This window comes from Salvelinus namaycush, chromosome 18, assembly GCF_016432855.1.
Source record: "Salvelinus namaycush isolate Seneca chromosome 18, SaNama_1.0, whole genome shotgun sequence".
NCBI lineage: Eukaryota > Metazoa > Chordata > Actinopteri > Salmoniformes > Salmonidae > Salvelinus > Salvelinus namaycush.
The window spans coordinates 43,084,942-43,104,110 of NC_052324.1; positions in this window are offsets into that span (position 1 = coordinate 43,084,942).

Genomic DNA, 19,169 nt, shown 5'->3' on the forward strand with positions numbered 1-19,169 from the left:
GAAGTCAGTCAGGTAACAACCCATACTGTACTGTTCCATAGAGAAGTCAGCCAGGTAACAACCCATACTGTACTGTTCCATAGAGAAGTCAGCCAGGTAACAACCCATACTGTACTGTTCCATAAAGTCAGCCAGGTAACAACCCATACTGTACTGTTCTATAGAGAAGTCAGCCAGGCAACAACCCATACTGTACTGTTCCATAAAGAAGTCAGCCAGGTAACAACCCATACTGTACTGTTCTATAGAGAAGTCAGGTAACAACCCATACTGCACTGTTCTATAGAGAAGCCAGGTAACAACCCATACTGTACTGTTCTATAGAGAAGTCAGCCAGGTAACAACCCATACTGTACTGTTCCATAGAGAAGTCAGCCAGGTTACAACCCATACTGTACTGTTCTATAGAGAAGTCAGCCAGGTAACAACCCATACTGTACTGTTCCATAAAGAAGTCAGCCAGGTAACAACCCATACTGTACTGTTCCATAAAGAAGTCAGCCAGGTAACAACCCATACTGTACTGTTCCATAAAGAAGTCAGCCAGGTAACAACCCATACTGTACTGTTCCATAAAGAAGTCAGCCAGGTAACAACCCATACTGTACTGTTCCATAAAGAAGTCAGCCAGGTAACAACCCATACTGTACTGTTCCATAAAGAAGTCAGCCAGGTAACAACCCATACTGTACTGTTGTATAGAGAAGTCATCATTGTATAGCCTTGAAATTAAATAATAGCTCTTCACAAAAACAACTCCTTCCATATCACTCTGGATTCCTGTTCTGGATTCCTGTTCTGGATTCCTGTTCTGGATTCCTGTTCTGGATTCATGTTCTGGATTCATGTTCTGGATTCATGTTCTGGAGATTGGATGTGACATATGAAATCGTCACGTATGTCTTCCTTCCGACCCAGAAAGAGAAGCTCTACATTCCTGACGCTCACACAGCGAGGAGCGCAGAGTAGAGGACAGGACAGGGATATCCCACCTAACACTTGGCTCATCAGACCCCTGCCATGCTCTCAGTGTTACAATGGTTCCCTCCCACCTGGGTTCAAATAGTTTTCAAAATTGTTTAAATACTTTGAGCTTTGACTTGAGCCTGTCTGGAGTGCATGGGTACTTTTGCACTTTCAGAGAGTATTCCGTTGGTTCCATCGCGCTTGAAAAGATCAATCTAGCACAGTTGAGGTATGCGGAAGATTTCAGATCCTGTTTGAACCCAGGTCTGGTTTAATTCCCCCATTTATCAGAGACCTTTCGTGACTCTCAAATTCCTAAGACATTCTTTACTTAGTTACTTTTCATGCTCTAAACAGCTGGTCCCAGGACAGTTTGGTTGATTTTTCATCAATGCCACCAGGACATAAGAGGAAAGAAAGGGACAGGAAAGGGGGGTACCTAGTCAGTTATACAACTGAATGCATTCAACTGAAATGTGTCAGTTGTTAGTGACTGACACCTAAGGCTGGGTCTGGCATTAAGACGTCTATGTCGAGTGACTCTTCTGAAGGTGACTCTGAATCATGCCACTGTTATCACCAGCTCTCCCTCCCACTCCTCCTTTCCCTCCCTCCCTCCCTCTTCTCCTCTCCCTCCATCCCTCTCCATATAACTCATTTTCTCCTTCTCTCCCTCCCTCCCTCCCTCTCCTCCTGTCCAAACCTGTCCCTACTCTCCCTCCCTCTCCTCTACTCCCTCTCCTCCTTTTCATCCCTCTTCTCCTCTTCCTCCCTCCTCTCCATTTCCTCCACTCCCTCCCTCTCCATACCTCTCCTCCTCTCCCTCCCTCTCCATATTTTTCCACCTCTCCCGCCCCCTCCTCCTCCTCTCCCTCCCTCTCCTCCTCTCCCTCCTCCTTTCTCTTCCTCTCCATACCTCTCCCTCTCCTCCTCTCCCTCATCCCTCTCCCTCTCTCCTTCTCTCACTCCCTCTCCATACCGCCTGCCACACAAGATCACAGAACGGGACCGCCGAGTGCTGAAGCATGTAGCGCGTTAAAATCGTCTTGTCCTCGGTTGCAACACTCACTACCGAGTTCCAAACTGCTTCTGGAAGCAACATCAGCGCAAGAACAGCCGAGCAGCTGCACAAAAGCCTAAGATAACCATGCGCAATGCCAAGCGTCGGCTGGAGTGATGTAAAGCTCGCTGCCATTGGACTCTGGAGCAGTGGAAACGCATTCTCTGGAGTGATGAATCACGCTTCACCATCTGGCAGTCTGACGGACAAATCGAGGTTTGGCGGATGCCAGGAGAACGCTACCTGCCCAAATGCATAGTGCCAACTGTAAAGTTTGGTGGAGGAGGAATAATCGTCTGGGGCTGTTTTTCATGGTTCGGGCCCCTTAGTTCCAGTGAAGGGAAATCTTAACGCTACAGCATACAATGACATTCTAGACGATTCTGTGCTTCCAACTTTGTGGCAACAGTTTGGGCAAGGCCCTTTCCTGTTTCAGCATGACAATGTCCCGTGCACAAAGTGAGGTCCATACAGAAATGGTTTGTCGAGATCGGTGTGGAAGAACTTGACTGGCCTGCACAGAACCCTGACCTCAACCCCTTCAAAACACCTTTGGGATGAATTGGAACTCAGACTGTGAGCCAGGCCTAATCGCCAAACATCAGTGCCCAACCTCACTAATGCTCTTATAGCTGAATGGAAGCAAGTCCCCGCAGCAATGTTCCAACATCTAGTGGAAAGCCTTCCCAGAAGAGTGGAGGCTGTTATAGCAGCAAAGGGGGGGACCAACTCCATATTAATGGCCATGATTTTGGAATGATATGTTTCGACAAGCAGTCCTGTAGTGTATATGAACAGCCCGTACATGTTAATGGCCATGATTTTGGAATGAGATGTTTCGACAAGCAGTCCTGTAGTGTATATGAACAGCCCGTACATGTTAATGGCCATGATTTTGGAATGAGATGTTTCGACAAGCAGTCCTGTAGTGTATATGAACAGCCCGTACATGTTAATGTGACCGAGCGGCTCGATTCCATCTTCTATAGCAACATTTGAAATAGTTTTTTTCCCATTGGTTAAAAGTAGAGATTCAGAGATAGAAAATGGTATATCACACACTAGAGCTGAGAAACAATGGGAAAGTAATTCTGCTTTGAAAGTTGATGAACTTGTAACCTCCCTGTTGAGAAAATGTCTCTAATCCCTAACTTTGTGTCAGGTTCTGTACATGTGTTCCTACCATAACAACTCTTATTTTCACTCTTCAGAGTTTTCAGATGCAAACTTTGTCCTTTTCTTTTGAAAAGCCCATTGTTTTCCTTCTCTAAGCTTTTACGCAAAAGTACTACAGCGTTTGAAGTACTACATCCAACCACTCTGTTTTCTCAGAAGAATCAAAGGGGGCCTTTTAGTCTCATAGTTTGAAACAACGGCTCCACTCTCAGCTGTATTAGTTCAGGACGTTGTGGGCTGCGATTGTGTTCGTAAGTGTCACAATAAGATGAAGACACACTGACGTGTCTGACAGCAGACGTGAGTACTGTACGACAGTTGTCTTCGATCCCTGTCGTAACGCACATATGAACCCGCAGGAGGGCCGTATAGGGATGTATCTATGTTTGATATTGTTACAGATAATAATTAAAGTTCAACCTGACCTGCTTTTTATTCAACTAACTGCCACTGTTTGTTTTTAATAGCATTTTTTTACACTGTAAAATATGACTTACCTCTCCTCTGTATGCTGTTGAATAACTAAGTTGTAACGCTGCATTGTCAGTGACTGATCACGACAATGCTTTTTATAATGATGGACTTTATGAACTCACGAATGTTGTTGTTTATGTTTACAGAACAACACGTCGTGGAGACCAGACTCCTGTCAGGAGTGTACATGCTATAGTGACATCACCGTCTGTCAACCTGCTACCTGCCTCAACCCACACTGTGACTTCCAGAGGGTAAGATGTAATACAAAGGGAGGAGGGGGGAGGGGGGAGGGAGGGGAGGGAGGGGGGAGGAAAGGAAAGGAGAGAAGGACGGGGGAGGGGGGAGGGAGGGGAGAGGGAGGGAGGAAAGGAGAGAAGGACGAGGGAGGGAGGGAGGGAGGGAGGGAGGGAGGGAGGGAGGGAGGGAGGGAGGGAGGGAGGGGAGGGAGGGAGGAAAGGAAAGGAGAGAAGGATGGGGGAGGGGGGGAGGGAGGGGAGAGGGAGGGAGGAAAGGAGAGAAGGACGGGGGAGGGAGGGAGGGAGGGAGGGAGGGAGGGAGGGAGGGAGGGAGGGAGGGAGGAAGGGAGGGAGGGAAAGGAGAGAAGGACGGGGGAGGGGGGAGGGAGGGGAGAGGGAGGGAGGAAAGGAGAGAAGGACGGGGGAGGGAGGGAGGGAGGGAGGGAGGAGTGAACGAACAAACAAATCAATGAATGAATTAATGAATAATTGATTGAATGAATAGCTGGGTGTCTTATAACCAGTTGTGTGCCCCGTTCCTCCATCCTCGCCTCTCTGTTCTCCTACTTTGATTAGTAATCTAGATGTAAAGCTAACAACACTGTCAGGGCATTCCGTCCAATCTTCCCTCTCCTCTGAGAGATCCCGTCCAACCTTCCCTCTCCTCTGAGGCATCCTGTCCAACCTCCCCTCTCCTCTGAGACATCCCATCCAACCTCCCCTCTCCTCTGAGAGATCCCATCCAACCTCCCCTCTCCTCTGAGACATCCCTTCCAACATCCCCTCTCCCCAGAGACATCCCATCCAACCTCCCCTCTCCTCTGAGAGATCCCATCCAACCTCCCCTCTCCCCAGAGACATCCCATCCAACCTCCCCTCTCCTCTGAGACACACCGGCCAACCTCCCCTCTCCTCCTCACCATAGTGTCTTTCAGACCTCCTCCTCACCATAGTGTCTATCAGACCTCCTCCTCATCATAGTGTGTTTCAGACCTCCTCCTCACCATAGTGTCTTCTATCAGACCTCCTCCTCACCATAGTGTCTATCAGACCTCCTCCTCACCATAGTGTCTATCAGACCTCCTCCTCACCATAGTGTCTTTCAGACCTCCTCCTCACCATAGTGTCTATCAGACCTCCTCCTCACCATAGTGTCTATCAGACCTCCTCCCCACCATAGTGTCTATCAGACCTCCTCATCATAGTGTCTTCTATCAGACCTCCTCCTCACCATAGTGTCTATCAGACCTCCTCCTCACCATAGTGAATTTCAGACCTCCTCCCCACCATAGTGTCTTCTATCAGACCTCCTCCTCACCATAGTGTCTATCAGACCTTCACCCCACCATAGTGTCTATCAGACCTCCTCCCCACCATAGTGTGTATCAGACCTCCTTCCCACCATAGTGTCTTCTATCAGACCTCCTCCTCACCATAGTGTCTATCAGACCTCCTCCCCACCATAGTGTCTATCAGACCTCCTCCTCACCATAGTGTTTATCAGACCTCCTCCTCACCATAGTGTCTATCAGACCTCCTCCCCACCATAGTGTCTTCTATCAGACCTCCTCCTCACCATAGTGTCTATCAGACCTCCTCCTCACCATAGTGTCTATCAGACCTCCTCCTCACCATAGTGTCTATCAGACCTCCTCCCCACCATAGTGTCTTCTATCAGACCTCCTCCTCACCATAGTGTCTATCAGACCTCCTCCCCACCATAGTGTCTATCAGACCTCCTCCTCACCATAGTGTCTATCAGACCTCCTTCTCACCATAGTGTCTATCAGACCTCCTCCCCACCATAGTGTCTATCAGACCTCCTCCTCACCATAGTGTCTTCTATCAGACCCCCTCCTCACCATAGTGTCTTCTATCAGACCTCCTCCTCACCATAGTGTCTATCAGACCTCCTCCTCACCATAGTGTCTATCAGACCTCCTCCTCACCATAGTGTCTTCTACCAGACCTCCTCCTCACCATAGTGTCTATCAGACCTCCTCCTCACCATAGTGTCTATCAGACCTCCTCCCCACCATAGTGTCTATCAGACCTCCTCCTCACCATAGTGTCTATCAGACCTCCTCCTCACCATAGTGTCTTCTATCAGACCTCCTCCTCACCATAGTGTCTATCAGACCTCCTCCCCACCATAGTGTCTATCAGACCTCCTCCTCACCATAGTGTCTATCAGACCTCCTCCTCACCATAGTGTCTATCAGACCTCCTCCCCACCATAGTGTCTATCAGACCTCCTCCTCACCATAGTGTCTATCAGACCTCCTCCTCACCATAGTGTCTTCTATCAGACCTCCTCCTCACCATAGTGTCTATCAGACCTCCTCCCCACCATAGTGTCTATCAGACCTCCTCCTCACCATAGTGTCTATCAGACCTGCTCCTCACCATAGTGTCTTCTATCAGACCTCCTCCTCACCATAGTGTCTATCAGACCTCCTCCTCACCATAGTGTCTATCAGACCTCCTCCTCACCATAGTGTCTTCTATCAGACCTCCTCCTCACCATAGTGTCTTCTATCAGACCTCCTCCTCACCATAGTGTCTATCAGACCTCCTCCTCACCATAGTGTCTTCTATCAGACCTCCTCCTCACCATAGTGTCTATCAGACCTCCTCCTCACCATATTGTCTATCAGACCTCCTCCTCACCATAGTGTCTATCAGACCTCCTCCCCACCATACTGTCTTCTATCAGACCTCCTCCTCACCATAGTGTCTATCAGACCTCCTCCCCACCATAGTGTCTATCAGACCTCCTCCCCACCATAGTGTCTTCTATCAGACCTCCTCCCCACCATAGTGTCTATCAGACCTCCTCCTCACCATACTGTCTTCTATCAGACCTCCTCCTCACCATAGTGTCTATCAGACCTCCTGACCATAGTGTCTTCTATCAGACCTCCTCCTCACCATAGTGTCTATCAGACCTCCTCACCATAGTGTCTTCTATCAGACCTCCTCCCCACCATAGTGTCTATCAGACCTCCTCCTGACCATAGTGTCTATCAGACCTCCTCCTCACCATAGTGTCTATCAGACCTCCTCCTCACCATAGTGTCTTCTATCAGACCTCCTCCCCACCATAGTGTCTATCAGACCTCCCCACCATAGCGTCTATCAGACCTCCTCCTCACCATAGTGTCTTCTATCAGACCTCCTCCTCATCATAGTGTCTATCAGACCTCCACCCCACCATAGTGTCTATCAGACCTCCTCCCCACCATAGTGTCTATCAGACCTCCTCCCCACCATAGTGTCTATCAGACCTCCTCCTCACCATAGTGTTTATCAGACCTCCTCCCCACCATAGCGTCTATCAGACCTCCTCCTCACCATAGTGTCTTCTATCAGACCTCCTCCCCACCATAGTGTCTATCAGACCTCCCCACCATAGCGTCTATCAGACCTCCTCCTCACCATAGTGTCTTCTATCAGACCTCCTCCTCATCATAGTGTCTATCAGACCTCCTCCTCACCATAGTGTCTTCTATCAGACCTCCTCCTCACCATAGTGTCTATCAGACCTCCTCCCCACCATAGTGTCTATCAGACCTCCTCCTCACCATAGTGTTTATCAGACCTCCTCCCCACCATAGCGTCTATCAGACCTCCTCCTCACCATAGTGTCTATCAGACCTCCTCCCCACCATAGTGTCTATCAGACCTCATCCTCACCATAGTGTCTTCTATCAGACCTCCTCCTCACCATAGTGTCTATCAGACCTCCTCCCCACCATAGTGTCTATCAGACCTCCTCCTCACCATAGTGTCTTCTATCAGACCTCCTCCTCACCATAGTGTCTATCAGACCTCCTCCTCACCATAGTGAATTTCAGATCTCCTCCCCACCATAGTGTCTTCTATCAGACCTCCTCCTCACCATAGTGTCTATCAGACCTTCACCCCACCATAGTGTCTATCAGACCTTCACCCCACCATAGTGTCTATCAGACCTCCTCCTCACCATAGTGTCTATCAGACCTCCTCCCCACCATAGTGTCTATCAGACCTCCTCCCCACCATAGTGTCTTCTATCAGACCTCCTCCTCACCATAGTGTCTATCAGACCTCCTCCCCACCATAGTGTCTTCTATCAGACCTCCTCCTCACCATAGTGTCTATCAGACCTCCTTCTCACCATAGTGTCTATCAGACCTCCTCCCCACCATAGTGTCTATCAGACCTCCTCCTCAACATAGTGTCTTCTATCAGACCTCCTCCTCACCATAGTGTCTTCTATCAGACCTCCTCCTCACCATAGTGTCTATCAGACCTCCTCCTCACCATAGTGTCTTCTACCAGACCTCCTCCTCACCATAGTGTCTATCAGACCTCCTCCTCACCATAGTGTCTATCAGACCTCCTCCCCACCATAGTGTCTATCAGACCTCCTCCTCACCATAGTGTCTATCAGACCTCCTCCTCACCATAGTGTCTTCTATCAGACCTCCTCCTCACCATAGTGTCTATCAGACCTCCTCCCCACCATAGTGTCTATCAGACCTCCTCCTCACCATAGTGTCTATCAGACCTCCTCCTCACCATAGTGTCTATCAGACCTCCTCCCCACCATAGTGTCTATCAGACCTCCTCCTCACCATAGTGTCTATCAGACCTCCTCCTCACCATAGTGTCTTCTATCAGACCTCCTCCTCACCATAGTGTCTATCAGACCTCCTCCCCACCATAGTGTCTATCAGACCTCCTCCTCACCATAGTGTCTATCAGACCTCCTCCTCACCATAGTGTATTCTATCAGACCTCCTCCTCACCATAGTGTCTATCAGACCTCCTCCTCACCATAGTGTCTTCTATCAGACCTCCTCCTCACCATAGTGTCTATCAGACCTCCTCCTCACCATAGTGTCTTCTATCAGACCTCCTCCTCACCATAGTGTCTATCAGACCTCCTCCTCACCATAGTGTCTATCAGACCTCCTCCTCACCATAGTGTCTTCTATCAGACCTCCTCCCCACCATAGTGTCTATCAGACCTCCCCACCATAGCGTCTATCAGACCTCCTCCTCACCATAGTGTCTTCTATCAGACCTCCTCCTCATCATAGTGTCTATCAGACCTCCACCCCACCATAGTGTCTATCAGGCCTCCTCCCCACCATAGTGTCTATCAGACCTCCTCCTCACCATAGTGTCTTCTATCAGACCTCCTCCTCACCATAGTGTCTATCAGACCTCCTCCCCACCATAGTGTCTATCAGACCTCCTCCTCACCATAGTGTCTATCAGACCTCCTCCTCACCATAGTGTCTATCAGACCTCCTCCTCACCATAGTGTCTATCAGACCTCCTCCCCACCATAGTGTCTTCTATCAGACCTCCTCCTCACCATAGTGTCTATCAGACCTCCTCCTCACCATAGTGTCTATCAGACCTCCTCCCCACCATAGTGTCTTCTATCAGACCTCCTCCTCACCATAGTGTCTATCAGACCTCCTCCTCACCATAGTTAACCCTCACCATAGTGTCTATCAGACCTCCTCCTCACCATAGTGTCTATCAGACCTCCTCCTCACCATAGTGTCTATCAGACCTCCTCCTCACCATAGTGTCTATCAGACCTCCTCCCCACCATAGTGTCTATCAGACCTCCTTCCCACCATAGTGTCTTCTATCAGACCTCCTCCTCACCATAGTGTCTTTCAGACCTCCTCCTCACCATAGTGTCTTCTATCAGACCTCCTCCTCACCATAGTGTCTATCAGACCTCCTCCTCACCATAGTGTCTTCTATCAGACCTCCTCCCCACCATAGTGTCTATCAGACCTCCTCCCCACCATAGTGTCTATCAGACCTCCTCCTCACCATAGTGTCTTCTATCAGACCTCCTCACCATAGTGTCTATCAGACCTCCTCCTCACCATAGTGTCTATCAGACCTTCTCCCCACCATAGTGTCTTCTATCAGATCTCCTCCTCACCATAGTGTCTATCAGACCTCCTCCTCACCATAGTGTCTATCAGACCTCCTCCCCACCATAGTGTCTATCAGACCTCCTTCCCACCATAGTGTCTTCTATCAGACCTCCTCCTCACCATAGTGTCTATCAGACCTCCTCCCCACCATAGTGTCTATCAGACCTCCTCCTCACCATAGTGTCTATCAGACCTCCTCCTCACCATAGTGTCTATCAGACCTCCTCCCCACCATAGTGTCTTCTATCAGACCTCCTCACCATAGTGTCTATCAGACCTCCTCCTCACCATAGTGTCTATCAGACCTCCTCCTCACCATAGTGTCTATCAGATCTCCTCCTCACCATAGTGTCTATCAGACCTCCTCCTCACCATAGTGTCTATCAGACCTCCTCCTCACCATAGTGTCTTCTATCAGACCTCCTCCCCACCATAGTGTCTATCAGACCTCCTCCTCACCATAGTGTCTATCAGACCTCCTCCTCACCATAGTGTCTATCAGACCTCCCCCTCACCATAGTGTCTATCAGACCTCCTCACCACCATAGTGTCTTCTATCAGACCTCCTCACCACCATAGTGTCTATCAGACCTCCTCCTCACCATAGTGTCTATCAGACCTCCCCCTCACCATAGTGTCTATCAGACCTCCTCCTCACCGTAGTGTCTATCAGACCTCCCCCTCACCATAGTGTCTATCAGACCTCCTCACCACCATAGTGTCTATCAGACCTCCTCCCCACCATAGTGTCTTCTATCAGACCTCCTCCTCACCATAGTGTCTATCAGACCTCCTCCTCACCATAGTGTCTATCAGACCTCCTCCTCACCATAGTGTCTATCAGACCTCCTCCCCACCATAGTGTCTATCAGACCTCCTCCTCACCATAGTGTCTATCAGACCTCCTCCTCACCATAGTCTCTATCAGACCTCCTCCTCACCATAGGGTCTATCAGACCTCCTCCCCACCATAGTGTCTATCAGACCTCCTCCTCACCATAGTGTCTATCAGACCTCCTCCTCACCATAGTGTCTTCTATCAGACCTCCTCCCCACCATAGTGTCTATCAGATCTCCTCCTCACCATAGTGTCTATCAGACCTCCTCCTCACCATAGTGTCTATCAGACCTCCTCCTCACCATAGTGTCTATTAGACCTCCTCCCCACCATAGTGTCTATCAGACCTCCTCACCACCATAGTGTCTATCAGACCTTCCCACCATAGTGTCTTCTATCACACTCGGCCAAAAACAAAGAAATAGAAAACCTAGATTGCCCACCCAAATCACACCCTGACCTAACCAAATAGAGAGATAAAACATCTCTCTGAGGTCACCCAGTATATCCGCTCATTTCCATTCCAGTCAATTCAGGAATTTAACCAAATTCCAATTCAACATTTTCGTCATCGAAAAGCATTTTAATTTTACCTTTATTTATATAGGTTTTTTTCTCATTGAGATAACATCTCTTTTCCAAGAGAGACCTGGTCCAATAGCAGCAGAGGGAACAACGTTTCAGACAAAACAACTTACATACACTAACACAACATTAAACAAAACTATAAACAAACATACAGTACAACAATTACATTAAAAACACAAACATCTTGACTAAAGACAGCTGTCCTAAAAACAATGACACTCTTCTATGATATATACATCGATCAAGTGTTTAAACTCCACCAACGAAACTAGATCATCACATTTTAAAATGTTCAGGAGAGAATTCCAGGACCACTGTAACGGTTGTCTACTTCGTCCTCCTCCTCAGACGAGGAGAGGCGAGAAGGATCAGAGGACCAATGCGCAGTGTGATAGTTATATGACATAATGAGTTTTAATAAAGAAAGACGAAACACAAACACTATAACAGACTACAAAACAAATAAACGATGTAGACAGACCTGACTTGAGAACTTACAATAGACGAAGAACGCACGAACAGGAACAGACTACATACATGAACGACAAACGAAACAGTCCCGTGTGGTAGACATACGGACACCGAAGACAACCACCCACAAACAAACAGTGTGAACAACCTACCTTAATATGGTTCTCAATCAGAGGAAACGTAAAACACCTGTCCCTGATTGAGAACCATATCAGGCTAAATGACAATGAACCTAAACATAGAAACACATAACATAGAATGCCCACCCCAACTCACGCCCTGACCAACTAAACACATACAAAAACAAGAGAAAACAGGTCAGGAACGTGACAACCACGGAGCTGAGTAACTAAAACTATTTCTACCATGACCTGTTCTAATTCTTGGTACTGTTAGAAGCAAATGAGAATGGGACCGTAATTTATATTTAATTACAGACTAAAAAAGAACAGAAATAAAATGGCCTTGTAGAGAATTGGAGTTGGATTTTCCTGAATTGACTGGAATTGAAATAGAATTGAACTTTTAACCATGGTTCACATTTTGTCTTCCGTTCTGCGTTATTAAGGGTCTAACTGTTTAAATGAATCTGTCTCTATATGTTGCTGTTTTATTGTATTTTTCACTAAAAGGTTATAAAAATAAACCGAAGGAGAAGAGCCATTCACAGTTCTCTTTCCATCCTGCATTGACATGGTTGTCGACTACAGGGGACTGATACTGAATTCTCTCTGTGTGTCTCCTCAGGGAGAGCGGTTGAGGATCCCTCCCAACCAGTGTTGTCCACAGTGCCTGCCCTCCTCCCAGGGCTCTTGTCAGCATAAAGAAGCTGTTTATGGGGTCAGTATGTGACACGGTCCACTGTGGACGACCAGAGAAAACATCTGTCTTCCTCTTCTTATCCTCTGTCCCCTCTTCTCTCCTCTCTCCTCTAAATGTCCCCTCCTCTCTACTCTCTCCTCTAACTGTCCCATCTTCTCTCCTCTCTCCTCTAACTGTCCCATCTTCTCTCCTCTCTCCTCTAACTGTCCCCTCCTCTCTCCTCTCTCCTCTCTCTTCTCTCCTCTCTCCTCTGCTCTCCTCTAACTGTCCCATCTTCTCTCCTCTCTCCTCTCTCCCCTCTCCTCTCCTTTCTCCCCTATCTTCTCTCCTCTCTCCCCTCCTCTCTGCTCTCTCCTACTTCCTCTCTCCTCTCACCCCCTCCTCTCTACTCTCTCCTCTCTCTCTCTCCTCTCTACTCTCTCCTCTCTCCCCTCTCCTCCAATTTCGCCCCCCCCTCTCTCCTCTCTCCTCTCCCCTCCTCTCTCCTCTCTCCTCTCTCCTCTCTCCCCCCTCCTCTCTCCTCTCTCTTCCTCTTTCCTCTCTACTCTCTCCTCTAATTCCGTCCCCCTGTCCTCTCCTCTCCTCTCTCTCTCCTCTCCTCTCCTCTCCTCTCCTCTCCTCTCCTCTCCTCTCCTCTCCTCTCCTCTCCTCTCCTCTCCTCTCCTCTCTCCTCTCTCCTCTCTCCTCTCTCCTCTCTCCTCTCCCCTCTCCCCTCCTCTCTCAATACACAATCTCTTTCTTGTTAGCACCTCTTCTTTCGCCATCTCACACATAGTCTGTGTCCCAAATCACACCCTATTCCCTGTTTAGTGCACTACTTTTGACCAGAACCCTAAGGGCCCATGGTGGTGCACTACTGTATGTAGTGAATAGTGTGCCATTTGGGACCAACAAGAGAGAGAGCTGGCTGGCGGCCAATCTTTTTTAGGTAGAACAAGCTTCCTAACAAGCGTCTCTGGCCTGGGGTTTAGGATTCCAGTGGTGTCTCTGAATCATCAAGTGTCTTTCACACTTTTCACAAGGCTCTACTGAGACAGGAAACTCATGTGTTTTTAGAGGGTCTGCCTGGGTCTTCCAGAAGCTTCACACTAACTCTCTGTGGGTTGGTGAAGGGGAGAGTGGAGGAGTGGGAGAATAAACTCTATTGGGTTATGTGGTACAGTAGCAGAATAAGGATTTATGTTGTTATTTACTGAATGTTGTGTTATTTTAGATTGGGGCTAGGAAGGTGAAACACTGGAGTAGGGATTTATAGATTACAGACAGTCTGTCTGTCTGTCTGTCTGTCTGTCTGTCTGTCTGTCTGTCTGTCTGTCTGTCTGTCTGTCTGTCTGTCTGTCTGTCTGTCTGTCTGTCTGTCTGTCTGTCTGTCTGTCTGTCTGTCTGTCTGTCTGTCTGTCTCTCTCTGACTCTCTCTCTGTCTATCTATCTCCCTCTCTCCTTCTCTCTCCCTCTTTGTATGTCTCTATCTCTCTCTGTATGTCTCTCTCCCTCTCTGTATGTCTCCCTCTCTGTATGTCTCTCTCCCTCTGTATGTCTCTCTCTCTCTCTCTCTGTATGTCTCTCGCTCTCTCTCAATTAAATTAAATTAAATTCAATTAAATTCAATGGCTTTATTGGCATGGGGAAACATATGTTAACATTGCCAAAGCAAGTGAAGTAGATAATATACAAAAGTGAAATAAACAATAAAAATGAACAGTAAACATTACTCCCTCCCTCCCTCCCCCACCATCCATCCATCCACAGCATGACAGTCAGTGGAGTGCCTCCCAGTGCCAGGTGTGTGTGTGTTCTGGGGGTAGTGTATCCTGTAGACAGAGACCCTGTCCTCCTCTCAGCTGCCCCCCAGACCAGACCGCCTTCACCCCCGCCGGAGACTGCTGCCCCAAGTGTGCCCGTCATGGAGGTAAGTTTCATACCAGGCTTTCCCCTGCTCTGCTTTACTGTACAGTTAACGCCTCAAATCCAAAGCAACAACAGATCCAGGTCATATGTCATCAAAATGGTCAGTTGAATCCAATAGAAGCCATAGTCTTTCAGGCAGAGAGGGACCAGAGCTAGAGGGGCGGTATTGCCTGTACTGTGGTTGGCATCATATCATGTGTACACTGTTGCCAACCCTGGGGAAAGCCTGCCAGACTCGGAGTCTGTTTGAGCCGTTGCCTGAGGACTTCAAAAGGTTAGCTCATGTCTGTCAGTTATATTATTTATACGTTGTGGTTGCCCCCTGCAGCGCTACGCTTGGCGGCTACATAGCTAGTTAGCGTCTGAACTGGGAATTCCTTTTGCTGCTACAAATCTAATGCTGTAAATCCTCTAAAGACCTCACCTCAACTTCAGGTGGAATTTCTTTCCAACGTCTTTGCTGAATTCATCGCTGACCTACATTCAAAGAAAATATATATATTTATACAGTTGAAGTCGGAAGTTTACATACAATTAGGTTGGAGTCATTAAAACTTGTTTTTCAACCACTCCACAAATTTCTTGTTAACAAACTATAGTTTTGGCAAGTCGGTTAGGACATCTACTTTGTGCATGACACAAGTCATTTTTCCAACAATTGTTTACAGACAGATTATTTCACTTATAATTCACTGTATTACAATTCCAGTGGGTCAGAAGTTTACATACACTAAGTTGACTGTGCCTTTAAACAGCTTGGAAATGCCAAAAAAGTATGTCATGGCGTTAGAAGCTTCTGATAGGCTAATTGACATCATTTGAGTCAATTGGAGGTGTACCTGTGGATGTATTTCAAGGCCTACCTTCAAACTCAGTGCCTCTTTGCTTGACTTCATGGGAAAATCAAAAGAAATCAGCCAAGACCTCAGAAAAAGAATTGTAGACCTCCACAAGTCTGGTTCATCCTTGGGAACAATTTCCAAATGCCTGAAGGTACCACTTTCATCTGTACAAACAATAGTATGCAAGTATAAACACCATGGGACCACGCAGCCGTCATACCGCTCAGGAAGGAGACACATTCGGTCTCCTACAGATGAACGTACTTTGGTGCGAAAAGTGCAAATCAATCCCAGAACAACAGCAAAGGACCTTGTGAAGATGCTGGAGGAAACAGGCACAAAAGTATCTATATCCACAGTAAATCGAGTCCTATGTCAACATAACCTGAAAGGTCGCTCAGCATAGAAGAAGCCACTGCTCCAAAACCGCCATAAAAAAGCCAGACTACGGTTTGCAACTGCACACGGGGACAGAGATGGTACTTTTTTGGAGAAATACCCTCTGGTCTGATGAAACAAAAATAGAACTGTTTGGCCATAATGACCATCGTTATTTTTGGAGGAAAAAGGGGGAGGCTTGCAAGCCGAAGAACACCATTCCAACCGTGAAGCACGGGGGTGGCAGCCTCATGTTGTGGGGGTGCTTTGCTGCAGGAGGGACTGGTGCACTTCAGAAAATAGATGGCATCATAAGGGAGGAAAATTATGTTGATATATTGAAGCAACATCTCAAGACATCAGTCGGTAAGTTAAAGCTTGGTACAAATGGGTCTTCCAAATGGGCAATGAACCCAAGCATACTTCCAAAGTTGTGGCAAAATGGCTTAAGGACAACCAAGTCAAGGTATTGGAGTGGCCATCACAAAGCCTTGACCTCAATTCCATAGAAAATTTGTGGGCAGAACTGAAAAAGCGTGCACGAGCAAGGAGGCCTACAAACCTGACTCAGTTACACCAGCTCTGTCAGGAGGAATGGGCCAAAATTCACACAACTTATTTTGGGAAGCTTGTGGAAGGCTACCCAAAACGTTTGACCAAAGTTAAACAATTTAAAGGCAATGCTACCAAATACTAATTGAGTGTGTGTAAACTTCTGACCCACTGGGAATGTGATGAAAGAAATAATAGCTGAAATAATAATTCTAATACTATTATTCTGACATTTCACATTCTTAAAATAAAGTGGTGATCCTAACTGACCTAAGACAGGAAATTTTTACTAGGATTAAATGTCAGGAATTGTGATAAACTGAGTTTCAATGTATTTGGCTAAGGTGTATGTAAACTTCCGACTTCAACTGTACACTACCGTTCAAAGGTTAGGGGTCACTTCGAAATGTCCTTGTTTTTGAAAGAACAGCACATTTTTTGTCCCTTAGAAATACAGGGTAGACGTTGTTAATGTTGTAAATGACTATTGTAGCTGGAAAAGGCTGATTTTTTGTGGAATATCTACATAGGCGTACAGAGGCCCATTATCAGCAACCATCACTCTTGTGTTCCAATGGCACGTTGTGTTAGCTTACCCACGTTTATCATTTTAAAAAGCTAAATGATCATTAGAAAACCCTTTTTCAATTATGTTAGCACAGCTTAAAACTGTTGTCCTGATTAAAGAAACAATAAAACTGGCCTTCTTTAGACTAGTTGAGTATCTGGAGCATCAGCATTTGTGGGTTCGATTACAGGCTCAAAATGGCCAGAAACAAAGCACTTTCTTCTGAAACTCGTCAGCCTATTCTTGTTCTGAAAAATGAATGCTATTCCATGCAAGAAATTGCCAAGAAACTGAAGATCTCGTACAACTCTGTGTACTACTCCCTTCACAGAACAGCGCAAACTGGCTCTAACCAGAATAGAAAGAGGAGTGGGAGGCCCCGGTGCACAACTGAGCAAGAGGACAAGTACATTAGAAAATCTAGTTTGAGAAACAGACACCTCACAAGTCCTCAACTGGCAGCTTCACAAGCACCAGTCTCAACGTCAACAGTTTAGTGGTGACTCCGGGATGCTGACCTTCTAGGCAGAGTTCCTCTGTCCAGTGTCTGTGTTCTTAATCTTTTCTTTTTATTGGCCAGTCTGAGATATGGCTTTTTCTTTACACTCCGCCCCAAAACCTGTCCGCGCAATAATGAAGCGTGAAGGAGACCAAGTGTGGCCTTTTTGATTGAAAATAAATGTTGTGGCCTCCTGAGTGGCAAAGTGGTCTAAGGCACTGCATCGCAGAGGGATCACTACAGACCCGGGTTCGATCCAATGCTGTGTCACAGCCGGCTGTGACCAGGAGACCCATGAGGCAGTACACAATTGACCCAGCGTTGTCCGGGTGGCCGATCCCATCGCGTTCTAGTAACTCCTTGTGACAGGCTGGGTGGATGCACCCTGACTTCGGTCGCCAGTTGGATGGTGTTTCCTCCCACACATTTTTGCGGTTGGCTTCTGGGTTAATCGAGCAGTGTGTCAAGAAGCAGTGCGGCTTGGCAGAGTCGTGTTTCTGAAGACGCATGGCTCTCGACCTTCTCCCGAGTCCGTATGGGAGTTGCGGCGATGGGACAAGATTGTAACTACCAATTAGATATCACAAAATTGGGGCGAAAAAATTATGAAAGTTTCGTAATGTTTACATACAATGTACTGATATACTGTAAGTGGACGCACGTGGAATCCCGGCAACTTACATGAAAAACTTTTTTTATATCGCAGTTGACAAGAATATTCAAAACAAATCGCATTTTATTTGTTACATGTTTCATAGACTAACCAGAGATGGGACCAAGTCACTATTATTCGAGTCACAAGCAAGTCTCAAGTCACGAGGTCCAAGTCTCAAGTCCAGTCCCAAGCAGAACGGGTCGAGCCTCGAGTCAAGTCCAAGTCATGCATTTTAAGAGCAAGTCGATTCGAGTCACAAGTCATTTCAAGTAATGTTTCAAGTCCAGTTAAAAAAATCTATACAGGCAATGAGTTGTTCAACTACAAATCTTTGCCTATTTATTGAGGTTACCAGACAGCCATTTTAATTATTTTGTCCACAACACATTTTGATGATGTAATAATTAATTTTAACAACAAATTCCAAATGCAAGTTTCATAGGTAAATTATGAATTTCAAGCAATTTTGGCTTACCAAAAGAACAGTAAGCCTGTGCTAGTAATTGTTGCTTGATGCCCAATTGCAGGTGAGTAAAGTAAACAGTTCATAGTCTGGATCACATATTAGTCTGGAGCTGCATATTAATTTATGTCAGTCCTCTCCCTACAATTTGACGTTTGCGCTGCACCAGATACTATAGCTGTACAGCAAATCAGCAATCTGTTTGTTAGCTCAGTGATTTCAATTTGTTTTTGACCTGGGACCACCAAAAAGGAGCGCTTCAAAGCTAGCGACCCCCGCGTACACGTGATGCCGGAGCGTGCACATGATGCCGGAGCGCGCACATGATGCCGGAGCGCGCACATGATGCCGGAGCGCGCACATGATGCCGGAGCGCGCACATGATGCCGGAGCGTACACATGATGCCGCACAGTGTCACTGTGCTCACAGTCACTTTGCAAATGTAGTTTGTTATTACAGCCATAAACTGTGAAGTATTTTCAAAACGCAAGACACAGAAATAAACTGCATTTTACACATGAATTTGGAGCTGAAAGTCATTCATGTTTGCAGTCAATATCAACTAGGGATATCATGTCACATTCTGGTGTCCAGAGCACGCAGGGTCATATGGCCTACCAGTATTCAGTAGAGGTTGCAGGATCATATGGCCTACCAGTATTCAGTAGAGGTTGCAGGATCATATGGCCTACCAGTATTCAGCAGAGGTTGCAGG